This window comes from Parus major, chromosome 2 (genome assembly GCF_001522545.3).
Source record: "Parus major isolate Abel chromosome 2, Parus_major1.1, whole genome shotgun sequence".
Taxonomy (NCBI): domain Eukaryota; kingdom Metazoa; phylum Chordata; class Aves; order Passeriformes; family Paridae; genus Parus; species Parus major.
This window is the reverse complement of record NC_031769.1, coordinates 139,871,816-139,889,491: the sequence shown is the minus strand read 5'-3', so window position 1 is coordinate 139,889,491 and position 17,676 is coordinate 139,871,816. Positions and strand designations below refer to the sequence as shown.

Sequence of the window (17,676 nt, the reverse complement as noted above, 5' to 3'; positions counted from 1 at the left end):
GCATACATCTTTATAATGTGTATCTTAAAATAACACAACAGCAGTCTGCAGGGAAATGAGCCTGAGCATGGAATAGACAGGCAAGGACTTTCTTCCCGCTGCTCCTACTGTCCTCTTGGCTGGCAGAATTTGTCCCTCATTCACTCTGCCAGCCTCCCAGTATGTTTTCCAGTAGTATTGATTTCCCTTTAAGTATGCTTTACGACCTGAACCTACCAGCTAAAAACACTTCATAAGAGCAAGATCTTATCACTTGATGACTTGTGATATCATTCATGTGTTTTAACTTTGGTGTCTATCCAAGCAGGTGTTTCATCTTTCTTATGAACAGCTTTCATGATTAGAATTCATGCCCTGTTTTCATGTCAGTAATAATAAAAAAAAAAAGCCCCTTCTTCTACTTAATAGCTGGATACTGTTCACTGGAGAGTGAATATTATAGATACCATTACCAAACCAAAGAATTTTTTTTCCTTTTAAATTATCACAGGCATCAACACTGAGTTGTACTACAAGTATTCTATCTGCTCAGACATAGAAATGTATTGAATGACAAAATCTTTATCACAACTATAAAAAAAATCAAAATAATTAAATAGGACATGAAACAATTTGTCCACCTTATGTTATACCTGGTGTCAGGAAAGCAGATGATGTAACCTCAGGCATTTTCACTCACACCTTTGTTGTTCATCACTACTAAACACAGAAGACTGGCTTTAATAAACCAAGAAGCTGATCTAACACTGCAGCACCTAATGTCACTGGCTAATTAGAAACACTTGAAATTGACTCTTTCTGAGGTCCAGCAACAGCTGGTACATTCAAATTGGTAGAAGCAGATCTGGTGTATTAACTGCTATAACTGAGAACTGTCAACCCCCCCCCCCATAGAAAAATGAGTCTTTAGGTGTTAGTTCTTTCTGAACTGGTGCAGTATGGTTCTGTTTTAGGGGAGCCTCTAAGTGTTACTGGGAATAGTGAAAAAAAGCAATTTATGCAGAAAACAACCATAGCTACCCTAATGAGGCTTCACTGCTTAGAAGGGTATGTTTTGCTCAGCTAATCAGTTTTCCTTCTGCCTTGTACTTAGGTTGGGGAAAATTGTCAGCCTGCCCTTTGTACAAGAGTGCCTTTAACAAAAACAAAGAAAAAATATTTTTTCATTCCTTCCACCCTACTTCAGTGTTTGTTCTGCCTTTGCTGTGTTACTGTGTAATCTTGCCTACTGCTGGTTATTTGGGTAATGTAGACATTTACAGTTTGCCATTACAGAAATATAAGATTAGATATTGTAAAGACTTAGCTTTTCTTATATTATCCAATACTGATTTGTATTTGATAGCCTTATTGCTCTCCATTCCTGTTAGTCTTTGATGAGGTCTGGTAGCAGTGCTGGCTTACATAACCTACCTGAACCTTCTTGCCTTTGCATTGAGATTTGTCTGTTTGTTGACAGAAGAATTAGGCCTGTGTAGCTTCTCTTCTCTTTGAACTGAAAGAAACAGCACAAGAAGATGTGAGATTTCTAAATCATTAGAATTCACTCAAAGGCCAAGTTTAATTTTATTTTGGCCTGAGTTTGGCTTGGGTTATTACTTTGGTTGTTTGTACCAGCCCCAAACACTGACTACTCCTGTGGTACCCTGTCTCTGTAAAGGAAAAGGCAAAAAAAATTACTAGCATAACTGTGCTTGTAGTGAAGGTAACATAATAAGTAATTTACCTCAAAACATATTTTTAAAAAATTTACATCTATCTTAAAATGCAGCTGGTTTAACTATTAAGATATATTTGATTCACAGTGAAAAACTGTGTGAAGAACATAATTATGTGTTCATCCTTAACCCAGATCTTAACTCTGAGGGAAAAAAGATTCTTATATAAGAAATAGAGGAACAAAAAAGACGATTGGGTCTATTCTATTAAAGCTCACTACATTCAGAAAACATTTCCCTGCGGCCAGAATCTAATTGCTTTCTGAATAACCATTATGTATTTGCCTTTGCCCACTGGGCCATTCCAAACGTGACATTCCTTAGAGGGGAAAAATGACATCCAGCTGTTGTGTTTGAATTTATTTTGTGCTAGCAAATACCAATATTTCATCCAAGAAGCTGTATTAGGAAAAAATGAGTTACAAATGCAGTAATTCTGATGATAAGTGCTAAAATTAGCATTTGTCACACTCCTTTGTTTATTACCTGTCTTGTGTTATGATACAGGTTTTCATGGCATCGCTCTGTGCCATGTGTTCCATATGATGCTTGCTTTGCTTAGTGCTAAGGAGGGGTGATGTCTGCTGAATGATTTGCTTCAGCAGTTTCACTGTGTGGTTTCAGTTCTATTTAATACTACACCCAAGTCACAAATGTTAATTTCCTCACAGGGTCCTCTGTGGTTCTTGGAACTACCATCAATATTGAATTAATTTTCATACCTTTCTGGAGATGAATATAATTCCTTGTTTTACTAAGGCAGAGCTGAAGCCCGGTTAAGCAAATATCAAAGATACCCTGTTGTTTTGGATTTCCATTTTGGGGTCATGAGAATACTAAGTGCATTTGGAATATTTTACATGTGCTTTAGATAAGAATATATTATTACCATGGAGAGAAAACACAGATGAGCTGCAAAGCAGTAAATTGTCCACCCAGTACAGCCCCATCACAACTGCTTTTCTTTACGTAGTCCCATTCTTTTGGAACCCTTCCCATTCACTGTACTAGTCACCTGAATACTATTTTCCTTGACTGTCAAGATCAAGTCATACCACTGGTGTTCTGCTCTTCTTTCTGCTCAGTCTCCTCTAATTCAACATCACAGGATATGTCTGAAGTAATTGCCAGGAAAAACTACGCTGCTAACAGTGTGGGAAAGGAAAGTATCCCAGTATTAAGGCTGTAGTTGTGGCAGTCTTTGAAGATCCTGACTTTTTCATGATAAGTGTCATTGGTATGGGAGGCATGAGAGGGACATATAGTTCGAGCAGAAATAGCAAATAAAAGGTGAAGAGGTAACTGGTGGATGAGTCCGACCAGGAGTGGGACTGGAAGAAAGCAATGTCTGGTTTTATTTGGGTTTATACTAATGAAACAGCAGTGGAGGAGCACGAACAGGCAGGCAGGTGATAGCAGCAGTCCCAAATGTAAGCAGATATGGCTAAGCCATCAGTAACTGTGCTGACACCTGGGAGCCACACATGGATTTTCAGTTGTTCCTGTGTAACTCCTGTTCCACAGCACCTCGGGCCAGCATAGCCTTGCTGTGGTCATAGACCTCACCTGTGGGATCAAGCAAGTCTTCAGCTGCCAAGGTTGATGTCAGCAGATCATCCTGAGTCCAGCTGGATACCTAAGACAGGTTTTACTGGCAAGGAAGGAATGACATCCTTTGAATCACTGATTTCTTTTCCTGGCAAAATCTGTTGGGAGTTCGCCATCCATCATCTCTCTGTAGGATCCTCGTACTCTTGATGGAAACAAATTCCCAGGAGATACCTGAACTGGAAGAGAGGCTGTGGGATAGCTGGAGTTTTCTTAAAGGAAAGTTGATCTGTATGTTAAGCTTGATTGGTATTTTCCAATGAATCCTGTGGTCTGGGACCTGTGAGACAAGGGGTTGTCTTAGCATTTCTAGTCTTGAATATCTGAGCACTGTATGCACTGACAGCTGCTGAGATCAGTTGGTTTTCATCTCCATGTACCTCCTAAGGCTGTGGTTCCCCACTTGAAAGCAGAACCTGTGTCCTATTGGATGAAATTAGTGTGTGGGCTGCAAGTGTGCTTTTGTTCAGCTCACAAAGACTCCTGAGAAGAGGTTTATACTGGTTTTGGCCAGCTACAGGAGAACAGACAGCACACAACACAGCAATACAATTCTGGTTACCCTGCCTAACCTAAAAAAAGGGTTTTAGTAAAAAAGAGCTAGCAAATTTAGAAGGTATTAATTGAACAAGTCCTTGTGTTCATGATGTGTGAGATATGCAGTACAAGAACTTCGAACACAGACTTTAGCATCTCATTAAATTGTTGTCTGGGTTGGACTAGAGCAGTCCCACTGATCTAATCTGAGAAGTAAAGGTAAATAAAGGCCTACATTTTATGACAGAAGTTTGTGACCTCTTTCTCTTTCTCTTTAAACATATATTTCTTTATAATGTAGAGGATTTTTTCATCTGAAATATAGTCAGCTACAAAAATAAGGTATGTAAAAATGTCAGCAGGAGATTGACCTTTTTGAAACTTCTAAATAGCCATTCTAACTTGTAATCTATTTTTTTCTGAAAATACAGGTCTAAGTTTAAATGCTGGCTGCAGGCAAAGTGTTTGAATTGTTCAGCTGTCTAAAAATATACTTAAAAGCTGCATATGAGGAGACAAGATGCTGATGTAGAAGCAAAGGAAAAGACAGTAAGTCAGAGCCTTCAGGAAGCTGTAGCACAAAAACTCCACAGAAGTTCCTTTCAAATCATCCCTCATCTGCCTGCTCATAGTGCAGATATTCATGTGGAAGGAGCATGCTGAATTCTTCCATGGAAGTTACATAAAAAGAACTAATCCAAAAATAATTTTTTTGGCCAAGAGGCCTAGAGGCAAGGAAGAACAGAAAGATACAAAATATTAGAATTAAAGAAGGTAATTTGCTTCAGACAATTTTTCTAGTAAGCAACCAGGCACAAAAAAAAGTAATGCTGTTTGACATAGCCTCTAAACACAGAAGACCTTGCAAGCTCCTTAGATTTTTTCCTTGCTAACATGACATAGCAAGGCTTTTTTCTTGGGCACAGGGTCTGCCAGATCAGGAACTGAAGAATATAAAAGCAGAAGATTTCAACAGTGACCAAAGGAGCAAGGCTGATGAAATGGGCTCTTGGATTTTGTTCTCTGAGGCAAAGAAAATTTTGCAAGGCAGATCACCTGATTCCTTGCTCCATGTAATCTCTTTTCATTCAGTCACCGGAGGCTGGAGATAGTATGGTTCTTTACAAACAGCTTTGAAAGATTTCTGATCTGCCTTTAATTGGGTTACCATCCTGTCTTTCCCTGCTGTTCTCTGTGAAATGCCGCTTTGTGACATACATTTCCTCTTCCTTTCTGTACAAAAGAAAAAGATGAAGATCAAGTTATTTCTGAATAACAATGTCTAGACACTATTGCTGGACTCCATCCAAAAATGTTTAAACAGGTCATAGCTTAAGCTGGTGTAAACTGGCACAGCTGCACTGGCTTTGTTCTAGTTATCCTGACTAAGGCAGGTGGGGATGTAGCAGATGTTAACCATGCCCTTCTTCTTCCCCGTGCTCTGACAAAGATTTTTCTGAGCTTTACTCAGGCTTATTAATTTTTGGGTACTCTGAGTGATGGTTTAATGTTAGAAATTATGAAGGGGATTTAAGTGCATGACCCAGTGTCTAGACTATTGCTGGCACTTAATCTTCTGCCTTCCACGTAGGCATTGCTTTTGTACATTGTTTAATGTTTTACTGCTGTTCCTGCCTGTTTGTTGGACTGTGTGCTCATTTGTGTGTGCAACTTAAGGAATGCACAGAGGGGTGGCTGAGGATTGCAGAGCAATTGCTCTAAGTGCACTTATTACTTCTTTGTGTCTTTCTTCCTTCCCTCACCATCCTCAACCTTTGGTTGACAACAGCTTCAACAAGTAATTATGAATCATCCAATCTGGGAAGAAATACTTCAATTGATTTTCATAATCACCTCCCTGTCATCACTAACTACAGAAAAACAAAATACTGTCAACACTGACCTCCACACTCTTGTAAACAATTTGGTCTTGCTATTTGCCTGCTGTTGAAACAATGAGGTAGACAATGGCCTGTAGAGAGATGGGCCCAACCCCTCTGCCCAGAGTTTTACAATGACTCATCTCAATACGTGTTCATTGCCGGCATCATACAGGTCTCAGCACGCTGTGCTTCATGACAATCGTACTAACTCAACTTCAATCAGAGGAAGAAATCCTTTCCTTGTTAGCTTTGGAAAGATTTGGGTTCTGTTTCAATGCATTTCATATTAAAACAAAAAAAATATAGAGAAGCGAGACAAAATTGTTGCTGACACAGAGCGGGAAATGAGTGTGTTATCTCACCTAGAGGCACTTCGTTCAGAAAGACTCAAAATGCAAATTTCGTAATCTTGATCGTGTTCCAGGGGATGGCTCTGGTTAAGCAAATGAGTATGTTTTAACTTTGCAAACTGCTGAAAATGCAGGAAATAGAGAAAACAGCATGAGCCAGCAGTTGCCTTGTTGCATGGGGTATGAAGGAGGAAAGGCCCCCCCGTGGCCTCACTGCCTGGGAGCTGGAAGTGGAACACAGCACATTGGCAGGTGCAGACTGCAGGGGTCACAGAAGTGGCTGTGCTGTTCTGGTGGCAGGGGGTTGCTGCTGCTGGTCAGCACAGGTGTGAGGTACAGAAGGAGACAGCCATGTTACCATTGTCTGGGCAGTTTTAGTTTTGCAGGTTTCTCTTTCATATTAATGTTGAATTTAGCAAAACAGCTGAGGGCCAAGGCACCCCCTGAAAAGCTTGCTTCTATATTAATGGATTTCAGGGGTTTGCCATTTGATTACATAACTCTTTTAATGGAGGGAGAAATATTCTTTAGAGACTCAGGGATTATTAGACAGGTTGAGTTCTGCACACAGGCAAGCCTTGTGTAGGCAGGGAAATGATAGATCCCTCTTTGTGCTTCCTTATAGTCTAATAGATAATGTAATGGAACTTAAGGGTATTTTTTTTAAATTGTCTATAAATGATAATGCCTGGGAAGAGGCATCTGAGACATGGTCTGTAGTTAAACTGCTGATACTTTTATAGCAAGATATAAAAAAAGATGTCTAGTCTACTTTGCTCCACATCAACCACCTCAACTGCCAAATTACCCTCCTCTTGTCAAAGCACAAACTTTTACAATGTATTTGCTTTCATTTGATTTGTCTTTTCTCCCTCTGCTGTATCTCAGAAGGCCTCACTCTTCACTGGTGCCACCACAGTGTGTATAGGAGACCAGAACCTGCATCTCTCTGTTCATCACCATACTTGAACTTCACACCCCTACTGCAGTGGGGCCTGTCCTGTCTTGCTGCTGCCAGACTCCTCACCCAGCCTTTGTTCCAGTCCTCCCCTTCCCTGTCTCAGAGCCTCCTTCTCCTGTGACACATACCCCCACTCATGTGCTGAATGTCTCAGTCCCCATTTTATAGTCAGGAGGTTGAGGCGTGGGTTTCTTCAGGCCTTTCCTGCATCACAAAGGGGACAGGAAAAAAAGATTGCACGGGACTTCCTGGTGACATGGGAGGTGGAGGAAGAAATGCCTGGACCTTCTCCAGCAGGCAGAAGCCCTCTGCATCCTGGCTTTCGGGGAAGGGCAGCTCATGGGGCTCCAGTTCAGTGGCTGCTGCATTTCCCTTTGAGCCTAGCAGCTTGCAGATGGACAGGGAGGAAATGAACCAAAACTTTGAATTCTCTGCTTCTGTTGCAGTCTCTAATTTTTCTTCATGGTACAGGTCACTTCTGCCTACAGAGCACCCCCATGTCTCTGCATGAAAGGACCAGGGAGGGCTTTGCTGTAGCTGGGATAAAAAAATCAAGAATTTGAGGGCACGTTTGGCATAATTCAAGCAATGGCTCTGGCTAAAGATTTTACAGAGCAACTTCACTTCTTGTAAGTTGTTCATGAGTAGACTACATTTTTATGCACTTGGTTTCTTGGTTGTTTTTGGGCAGGTTTTTTTACATTTTGGTTTGTGTATTTTCTGCCAAATGTCTCCTTGATGTTTGTGAAAGATTGATTACAAACGTTTAGCAGCTAACATTTGAGCTGCTCCTATTGAATATATAGAGATACATGAGATTTAAATTTCACCTAGTCATGGTTTGAGACACTTAATTTGACTCTTTATTAAGGCTGATCATATGGCCTAAGCAGTTTAAGAAAACCTTAAAATCAATTGATGGTTGAAAATAGAGGCATTAAGTTGCCTGGGAGCCTAGGTCAATGCTCCTGTTTAATTCCCAGAGGTATTGATCAAAAGCCAAATACATTCAAATCTATGAAACTGGGCAGCAATGAAATCTAGAGAGAGGAGGATGATTCTCCCCTTTAGCCTAATGGCAACCTGAGAGGGTATGAGACCATTGTTTCCACTTCCTCAAAGAGTATCTTAACTATCCCCATGTATATTCAAAGAACAACATTTTCTGGTGTCTGCTTTGGCAGGATGCTGTCTTTTGGTTTTGTAGTGCCCAGCAATATATGCAGAAAACTTCTTGTGCACGTTCCTGACAAACAAATCGATGACTAAGAATATTCTTAGCAAGTAAGTTGCAGTTCTTTGTACTCTTCGTGCAGCCTGGCATGATGGGGTGTGGGGCTGTAATCAATACTTCAAGTCAATATACCACTGGGTGTGTACCAGTGATCTATCTTCTCATCATCCTGCAACAGGAATTGCTGGTACTGCGCTGACGTGCTGTGTCTGTTGAAGAAAGAGAGAGCTGGGTAAGGGAAATATTTCTGTTGGATGTTAAATGAAATTGTATAAGAATTTTATAGCAAGGTCTTTAAAGTATAGCCAAATAAAAAAAAAAAAAAAAAAAGCTGATAATTTGAACTATAGTCACAGTATTACCATAAGTTTTATATAAAATTTTATATAATAGGTTCAAAGTGTAATTGTTTTTGCTTCAGTTTCTTAAGCTTCATTTCTCCCTGTACTGTCTCAGCAAATTAATTGCCTCAACACTCTTCTCCCAGTGACAGGAAACATGGTTTTATAGGCACTCTCCTTCAGTTACTAAGAGCCAAGGGTATGAGGCAGTGGTATTTAGTAGGTTTTTAGAAAGGTGACTAACAAGGCATTGCCATGGAAATCAGTGGGATTTAACCAACTGGAAAGCCTCTCCCCAAGACCCATCTACCTCTGCAGTGATCTCAATGCTTTGTAAAACTTGGCCAGTCACCTCTGCTCAGGGCTGTCATATCGTTCTGTAAGGGTATTTCAGTTTGGGCACAGGGCAGGTTTCTGGCCACATCAGAAAAGCACTGCAGTGAGAGGGAGCTGCACTGGATTATGTTATTTCCAAGCTTCCAGTTAGGAAGCACAGGCAGGATGAAAGGCACTGAAGCCTCTCTCCCTGGCGCTCACTCTCTGATTGTAATCATAAGGTTTCAGATTGCGAGGGAAGCGGGATGGTTTCACAGGAGGAAACTACCGTGCTTAAAGTGCCTCCAAGCCCTCTGCTCTCTGCAGGTTTGGGACTTCCTACAGTAGGAAGATGATGATCACATTCCCTCCAACGTTAGCCATCGCAGTGAGCAGCACATGGGACTAGAAGGTGTAGCTTTGGCTGGTGTCCTTCAGCTAGTCCCTCTAGGAGACCTCCCACTGCAGCAGGCAAAGGCTGGAAACAACCCATTATCCTCTTGCTAATGCTGGAGTGCAAATTCCTTTTGCCCTGACCCAGGATAAACACACCTGCATTCCCTTATTGCCTTAGTATTTTATTTTGCCCCAGTGAATAACAGCAAAACAGAAGAGAGAGCTTTGTGGTTCAGGAAGCTGACAGTTATTAAAAGTAAATTTTACAAGAAGGCAAGACAGAGGAAGGGGAATTCTGACAAATCCCTGATATGTGTGGAATGTTTGCTTTTTTTTACATGGGAATAAAGCAGAGTTCAGAGTTTCTTCAATTACATTTTGGGAGTTTTGTTATTTGAAAATAATTGTTTGTAGTTGCTTTATTTTTCCTGAGCCAGGGCAACTTTCATTGATATAACTGGAACAAACAGGATTGCATAAGTCTGCAGAGGTTTCCTGGTATGCTGGCCAGGCTTTGTAGTGATTTTTATCATAGCTGTGAATTTCTCACCTGACATCTGTACTAGCACATCATGTCATTTGCAGTAATGCTAACATAAGGCATTCCCACAGAACGGTCTCCAGCATGTCACTGTGGAGGGATGGGATGCAGATGCTGCAGATTTCTGCTGGACATGGACACAGCAGCAATAAAAACAACATCCCTGATTTGGCAAAAGAAACCACAAAGGCCAGGTCAGCTTTGCATCTATAAAAATGGTCCAAAGTGCTGACAGTTTTTTATATCACTTTTGTATTTAATTCTACAAGTCTTGTAATCTGGAAGAGCATGGGCAGGTGCAAGTGAATGAAATGACAGCTCTAGGGGATTTTCCTAATTTATATTTATTAATATTACCTACCATTTGTATTTATAACTAATTCAAGAATTTCTGGTTTTATAGTCAATGTCTTTTGGATGGTTCTGGGATTCCATATCTAAAGAACTCTTTGAAGGACAAAATGCAATATTCTATTGGATAAGATAAGGTTATTACCTGAAATGTTTGTTTGCATGTGAGAGAAAAACAGGTTTATAGAAACACAAAATAAACTAACACCTTGAATGTTAGCAGTAAGAAGAGAAAGGACATTTGTGCTTCTGATATCCTGAGACTGTGGTGGCAATAATTCATTACAAACAATTGAGAGCTGCAGAAAATCACCTGAGGATAGTCTGTGATGACCAAAATCTCCTGACATTGATGCTGGAGTGATTCCCCTGCAGGTAATATAAAAGTCCTTTGGAACACCAGCTTATAAATCTACAAGACAGATTTACAAAACCTAGAAGGCTGTTTTTCATCATCCATCTGACATACTCTTATTTCTGACTACACTGATATTTAGTACTGGTCACACAGTTAATGGAGAGGGCTGAGCCCACAGTTATGCAGGACTGCCCCTATGCAACCTCACTTCATCCCATGCCCTTCTGGCCTGAGGGAGGCATCCAGCCACCACAGTGATGTCCAGGTCATCTGCAGGGTGGAACTGACAGCAGATCTTTCTCAAGAACAGTTGAGCTTTTAGACAGGTGGGAAAGTAGCTTTGGGGTTTAGGTAAACTTTTCAAAAGCAGCAAAAGCCAGACAAAAAAGGGTTCTTAAATGTTCTTTGGTCCTGCTGATGTGTCTCACAAGGCCATATTAGGACAGCTAAGGACTCCAAAAACCCAGCACTTTGGAGTCTTTGTTCCATTTCTTGTTTGTGAAACTCAAGCTCCTGGCACAGAGTCCCAAAAGTATTTGGGCATGTTGAATCCTACAGATTCCTGTGATCAGGTAACTTGGCTGCAGCTGCCTCGGGGACTTGAGCTCAAGGGCTTCCTATCACTTCTGAGAAGAAGATTTGCACTTTTAAGAATTTTATCCATTATTTATGGAAACAAAGAACCCTTTCAAAAGAGGAGCTTCTAATTCCACAGCACGAGGCCAGCTGTGCCATCATTCCCTGGGGTGAGGGCTGCTCTTGCTTCACTGGGAGCAGCACCAAGCTCCATTCAACAGGGTGCTGAATTAAGTTGGACTTTGGCACTAGAGTAGCCCTGTTGAGGGATATACCTGCCTGAGGTAACAACTGATGTTTTTGTTCCTCATTCCTGCTTATTTAGAAAGCAAGCAAATAGCAATAAGCTTTAAAACAATTCCAAAAAGCTTGTAATCACAAACATACTGTGGGAACTCTGATTTAAATACAATTTATTTTTTTTACTACACAGAACATACATCTTTTTACACCAGGAAACTAATAAACATAGTGTCAACAAGAGGCATCAGATTAATTCTTTAGGATTTGAAGGGTAGTTTGTTCATTGAGTGACTGTCTTCATTCCCTCCCCCTTCTGTGTAAATCTGAGAAACAAAGGGCTCTGAAAGAGCTAGTGGGACCTGTGTCTGCATTTGGAGTCGTAGGGATTTTAATTTCATTCTTCTCTATGAGCTTTGTATAAGCCTGTCACCAGCCTTCAGTAAAGAACAAATAAGCAGCAATAGCTTGTGTGGTGCCAAACCTATAAAACAACTGTCATTAGTGGGAGCTTCTAGTGCTTATGAGATACTTAGGAATGTGAGCTCCGATGTGAAGGACCCAAGGAATGATATTTTGTATTTTCCCTGGTAGTACAAAATCATTAAGTTCATACATTATTTTTAAGAGGCTGTAGCTAAGTTAAAATTCTTGAGGAAAGTACAGGCAATGGTAGGACTGAATAATGACTTTGTGATCTGGATTCCTGCTGTGTAAGAATGATCTCACATAGAATGTCCTATGATGTAGCTGTTCTTTTCTTCTGAGAATAACATCAAGATTTTTTTTTCTATTTTAGAGGTCCAAAGCCTTGCAATAAAAATACTTGCCTCTATAAAAAATACAGAATTGCTTGTACGCAGTAGAAATAATGTAGTTTGACTTTCCCCTTTATTTAAGTCCTATAACTGAATTTCCATTGTCTAAGAAGGGTTGAGTAGTTCCTGCATGCCATTCTCCTGTCATGTCACTCTGCTCCCCTCATAGAGACATTTTTCCATGAAAAATATAGTAGGAACTTTGCATGCTTGAGATAGATATTTCTCTGAAATCAACCAGAAGATTCAGAAGATAGCTTCATGTGAAAGAGCAGTGGCATTGCCTGTAGCTTTGCGTAGGGGTGATGAGCAAGCCGGGAGCTCATGGGTGGGGATTAAAGGGCAGACCAGTGTGAGTAACTGTGGTGAGTGCTGGCTACAGATCATCTGATTGGGAAGAAGCAGCAGGAAACTGGGAGAAGTGTCATGTTTGCAGGTCTGGCTCTTGAACCACCCTGGTAGCTGCTGGGAGAACAACACAGCAGGGCACAAGAAACCAAGGCTGTTTCTGGAGTGCATAGGGGATAACTCCTTTCCAGAAACAGGTGACGAAGAAGTCTGCAAAAAAAATCTGCTCTGCTTGATACTTAACAGTGTGGAAAAACTGGTTAGCAGTAGGGAAGTCAGGGGTAGCCTTGGTTGCAATGTTGATGAGATGAGAATGGAGCAGGGAAATTGGTGACAAAGGACATGGAAAAGATCAAATTCAGTGTCTTCTTTCCCTTGTTTTTTTAGGTAAGATTTGCCTACGGGAATCCCAGGTGCCTGAAACCAGTAGGAAAGTTTGAAACAAGGAAGACTTGCTCTTGATGTATAAGGATTAATTTAAGGAACATTTAGCCAGACTAGACATGTAATACAAGTCCCTGGAATCTGACGGGATGCACCCATTAGTACTGAGGGATCTGCTCAATGTCATTTTGAGACCACTCTCCGTTATTTTTGAAAGATTGTGGTAACTTGAGGGAGTTCCTGAGGCCTGGTAGAAAGTAAATGTTGGTTCTGTCTTCAACACAGGCAAGGAAAATTTCAGGAACTACAGGCTGATTAGCCTCACCACGATCCCTTGAAAATGGAGGAAATAATCCCAACTACACAAATTTGCAAAAGTCAAATCATACTCCAGTAACCCAACAGCTTTTCACAATGAGATGACTGGCTCAGTGAATGGAGAGCAGTGGATGCTGTTTATTTTGCAAGGCTCTTGACATAGTCTCCTGTAACACCCTCAAGACAAAATGTTGAAGTACAGATTAGATAAGTGGACAGTGAGATGGACTGAAAACTGGCTGAACTGCTGAGCTTAGAGGGTGAAGATCAGCAGCTCGAAGTCCAGCTGGAGGCCAGTTGCCACTGGGGTTGATACTGGGCCAGTACTGTTAATTCTCTTCATCTGGAAAATGGGACCAAATGCACCCTCAGCATGTTTGCAGATGATAAAGAACTGGGAGTGATGCAAGAGCTATGATGTCCTTGTGGCAGAGGTGGCCAGCAGCCTCCTGGGCTGCATCAGGCTGAGTGTTGCCAGCAGGTCAGGGCAGGTGACTCTGTCCCTCTGTTCAACCCTGGCGAGACACCTCTGGAGTGCCGTGCTCAGCTCTGGGCTCCCCAGTGCAAGACAGACATGGACCTGCTGGAAGAAGTCCTAGAAAAAGGTCACAAAGATGGTTCAGGGCTATATAAGCAGAGGCTGAGTTGTGATTATTTAGCCTGTGGAAGAAAAGGTTGCAGGGAACTTTATCAATGTTTTTAAATATCTGACAGGAGGGGAGAGGGGAGTAAGGAAGATGGGCCAGAAATTTCCCATGGTGGTGCCCAGTGACACCACCAGACAGGTAATATGCATAGAGAAATATAGGAAATTCTGTGTGAAACAGAGAAATAACTTTTTATTTTTTGTTCAGTGGTTGAACACTGGAGTTTCTTTCCCAAAAAGGCTGTGGAGACTCCATCCTTGGAGATATTAAAAGCCTGACTGGATGCAGCCTTGAGCAAGCTGATCTAACTGCCCTTGCTTTGACCAGGGATCAGACCAAATTAACTGTTTTGTGATTCTGTGGGATGGGCACATCTATGCATTTACACATGTGTGAATACACAGTATGACTGAAAAAACTCATCAGAAAATGAAGTTTACAAAGATAACAGAAATTCTGTGAGGTTTGTTTCGGGAGAAATTAAGAAGTTTGGTGCTCATATGCAGAGCACCATTTTAATCAGTCTGTGTTTAGTTTTGGCTCTTTTGTGCAATACAGGCCTTTTTAGCATATAATATCCAGAAGTGTATTTAATGTATTTTGATGAAAATCCTTCAAAACTTATAGAAGATACATATTAAATGCAGTACCTTGTGTGTCAGCTGGGCACGTTGGACCAGGTTTTTGTTGCCTTACAATGTCCCTCACCAAGTCATGGTGTTCTAGCTCAGTGGGGTCTTGGGCTGCCCAGTCTGCCTTTCATGTTTATTCAGTATAGGGAACCACACATTTGGGACCACCCAAAACTGCCACAGAAACACTGGGAAGGACCTTCCTTCTTAATATCTATCCAGTGCTATAATTAAAAACACCCAATAAATTTCCACATTTTATTCCTTCCTAAGGTGACCAGGCACCAGCATCTTGCTTCCATCACTTCTCTCTGACAGTGTTTAAGCCCTACTGAACAGCAGCCCATGGAAGGCAATGAGTGGGCAGATTATCTACTAAAACAGGTAAGCTATTTATTGTGCAATAAATAATTCAGCAAAAATCATAAAGTCTAGCTAGTCTGTTACTTTGAATGTCTTTAAATCAACACATTCTATATTTTATTTTCCAATCAGCTGCAAAGATGATGCAGAACACAAACAAAGGAAGATCAAAGTCTGCATATTATTACACTGTGTAAGTCTATAATGGAGGTACAAAGGAAAACTATTTCTCCTCTTCAGTCTATCATGTCATTGTAAGTCAAGGATAGTAAATCAAGGCTCTTCTCTGATGCTGAGTAAAGGATTTAACAGGAAATCCTTAAGCTGAGGACAAGGCAGAACAGTTCTGGGGAAGTGTTCTTACTCTCCATCATCTGCTAGAGTCTGCTGTCAATCTCCAGGAGGAGCTTGGATCTTGAATCCAGTCTTGTTTTGAACCAGTTAGTGCAGCTAAGCCAGATAAGCTTAGTCAGTCAGGGGAAACACGGATGTTATAATTGTTCTCTTGAGGAGTTCCTGTTATGTGTAGTATGCTAGTTAGGGTCTGAGTCAAGAAAACATATGAACTTGAGCTTTGTTCACTCAAATTCAGATAGGTATTTTGGAGCTTTGTGCACCTAAACATTCTTCTGGAGTGAGATAGTTTTCTAAGGTAATGTCTATAGCCATCTCAGTGGAGCTAATGGAGAAAGATACTATTGACTCTTGGAATCAACTTTTTCTTTAGTAGCGTTGACAATGCTGAAAAAAACAGGGATCATCCATAGCATGTAGCCCTGGAAGGGGATAGGTTGAGTTAAGCCACTGCTATTGTTTTAACTTGGATTGTCCTGGAGCTGCAGGGACAATCCTGAGGACGAAGAGTGAAGATTCAACAAATTCAGACACTTGTGGAGACTCTCTTTTTCTCTGCCCTCTAGCTGAGAAGGAGCGAATATTACAGTTGTCTGGGTGACTTTATGTGACTGTGGAGATTAAACCAATGAGGCTGGAAGAGATGAGACCCCCAGAACAAACTCTCATTTCTTCACCCCTGTTTCCCCCTAGCTGGTAGCTACCAGAGTGTGACAGAGCAAGGTCTTTGCTGAGGAAAGGGAATATCCTGGCTAGAGGTTTAGAACCTACCCAAGGGGTGGCAGTGCCAGGCACAGGCTCTTTTCAGAAACACCATCCCTGCTACCACATGCCCTGCTTCTCAGAAAGCAACTGTGTAGATGGTCCACAGGAGTCCTGCCCTACCTAGGAACAAAGCTTTCAATCCCCCCTGACACCACTCTGGCCTTTCTGTGCTCTATGAAGTGCTGTGACTTCACATCTCTCCTGTGTGTGTATTGCTGCTCAAACCAAGAATCCCCGTTAGCAACACGCAGCCAGGCCCAGCCGTGGTAACAGCGGATGTACAGTGACCTACTTTTAACACAGCTTATGTAGCCTTTCTTGCTGCTTTATGCTTGAATGGCAGAATTTGCAACAAAAGGTCAATTTATGGCAGCCTTTTATTGCAAGGTTCTTTTTCTGTAGTCCAAACTTATAATGACAAAATGCTCTGTTGAGTAAAATGAGGACTGCAAAAATCAGCCCCACTTTTTATGTAAGGCTTTAAACTTTACCTGTTTTAAACAGCTTTTGATGCTAAGCTTTTTGTTTGTTTGTTTGCTTTCTTATTAAGAGAGCTTTATTACTTGCATGGAGAGCAATACAGAAACATGTCTGAATATTAATAGAGAGGTCAGAAATGGTGAGTTTAAGTAAAATCATAATATGCTTCTGAAGCTCAGCAACCCACCCCCCTGCACAGAAGGAGAAGAGCCTAAACCACAGCAGCCCAGAAAAGGGAAAACTACATGGCAAAAATGAAATGGGAACCTGTCCTCTGCCAAGGGAAGGCACGAAGTAAATGTGTTGTGACCCAACCACACAGGGTCATAAGCCAGCCAGGATAAATACAGGAGGAAGGACACTGTGACAATAGTTAGCCCAGAGGGCTGAGACACATGGCTGAGTTCCTACATGTCAACTCTGCTGCAAGAGCTGACTGATTCATACACTTGGCCTACGGCAGCTGGGAGGTGAAACACATTATGTTAAGCCTCAGTGGAAGAGGGTGAACGTGCTCTCCTTGATTCTTGTAAAGGAGTGAGAGTGTGACCATGAGCTGTTTCTGCAGTTCAGCTAATGTGGGCACCCAACTCTGCACTGAGCATCCATGAATCCCATTTGGAAATTACACCAACCCCTTTCTAACAAGGCTTAGCCAGCAGCAAATAGGGGCTGTGGAGCATGTTAGCATAAACCTTTTCTGCTGCCTGATCAGGGTAAGCATATGATGGAGAAATAGTCCCTGATACCATGTGGGGTCTCCTTAGAAACTCCCTTCCATGACTGAGCCTTTAGCAGGGCCATGCTGCTGGCAAATGTTGCTCTTGGGGAGATGTCCTAAGGCTGTATTGTCCTTGCTGAGCTGACAGGATGATGGCAGCCTGGGTTACACTCTCCTAGCAGGTATGCCAAGGACTGTGCCCCAGTACAGGCAGAGCCTTGTTTTCTTCTCTACTCAGCTTTCTTCCAGATAGCAAAAGCAGCTTTGCCAAGGTTGCTCTGCAGCTTCTACTGCTGCCAGTAATCTGGGTAATCTCTTATCTCTTCTTACTTTGCTGTTTATAGCCATGACAGCTGAACCCTAGACAATGTGTAATGGGTGAGTTATGTTAGACATTGTTGAGCCAACAATGATCTGGAGCCAGAGCATTGGAAGCT

At 41.5% G+C, this 17,676-nt stretch overlaps 1 long non-coding RNA gene across 4 annotated transcripts in view; it reads left to right on the top strand.

Moving 5' to 3' along the window:
* Positions 1–17,676, top strand: part of LOC107201074 — a 30,894-nt gene that overhangs the window by 3,732 nt on the left and 9,486 nt on the right. Inside the window, exons 1-3 of one of the 4 annotated variants that reach the window (XR_004496246.1) lie at positions 9,947–10,078; positions 10,459–10,610; positions 14,830–14,940. This is a non-coding gene — a long non-coding RNA (uncharacterized LOC107201074). Of the gene's footprint in view, positions 1–9,946; positions 10,079–10,458; positions 10,611–13,290; positions 13,883–13,991; positions 14,063–14,829; positions 14,941–17,676 lie in introns of those variants that run through there. The other 3 variants (XR_004496247.1, XR_004496248.1, XR_004496249.1) reach the window with 3 other exon arrangements.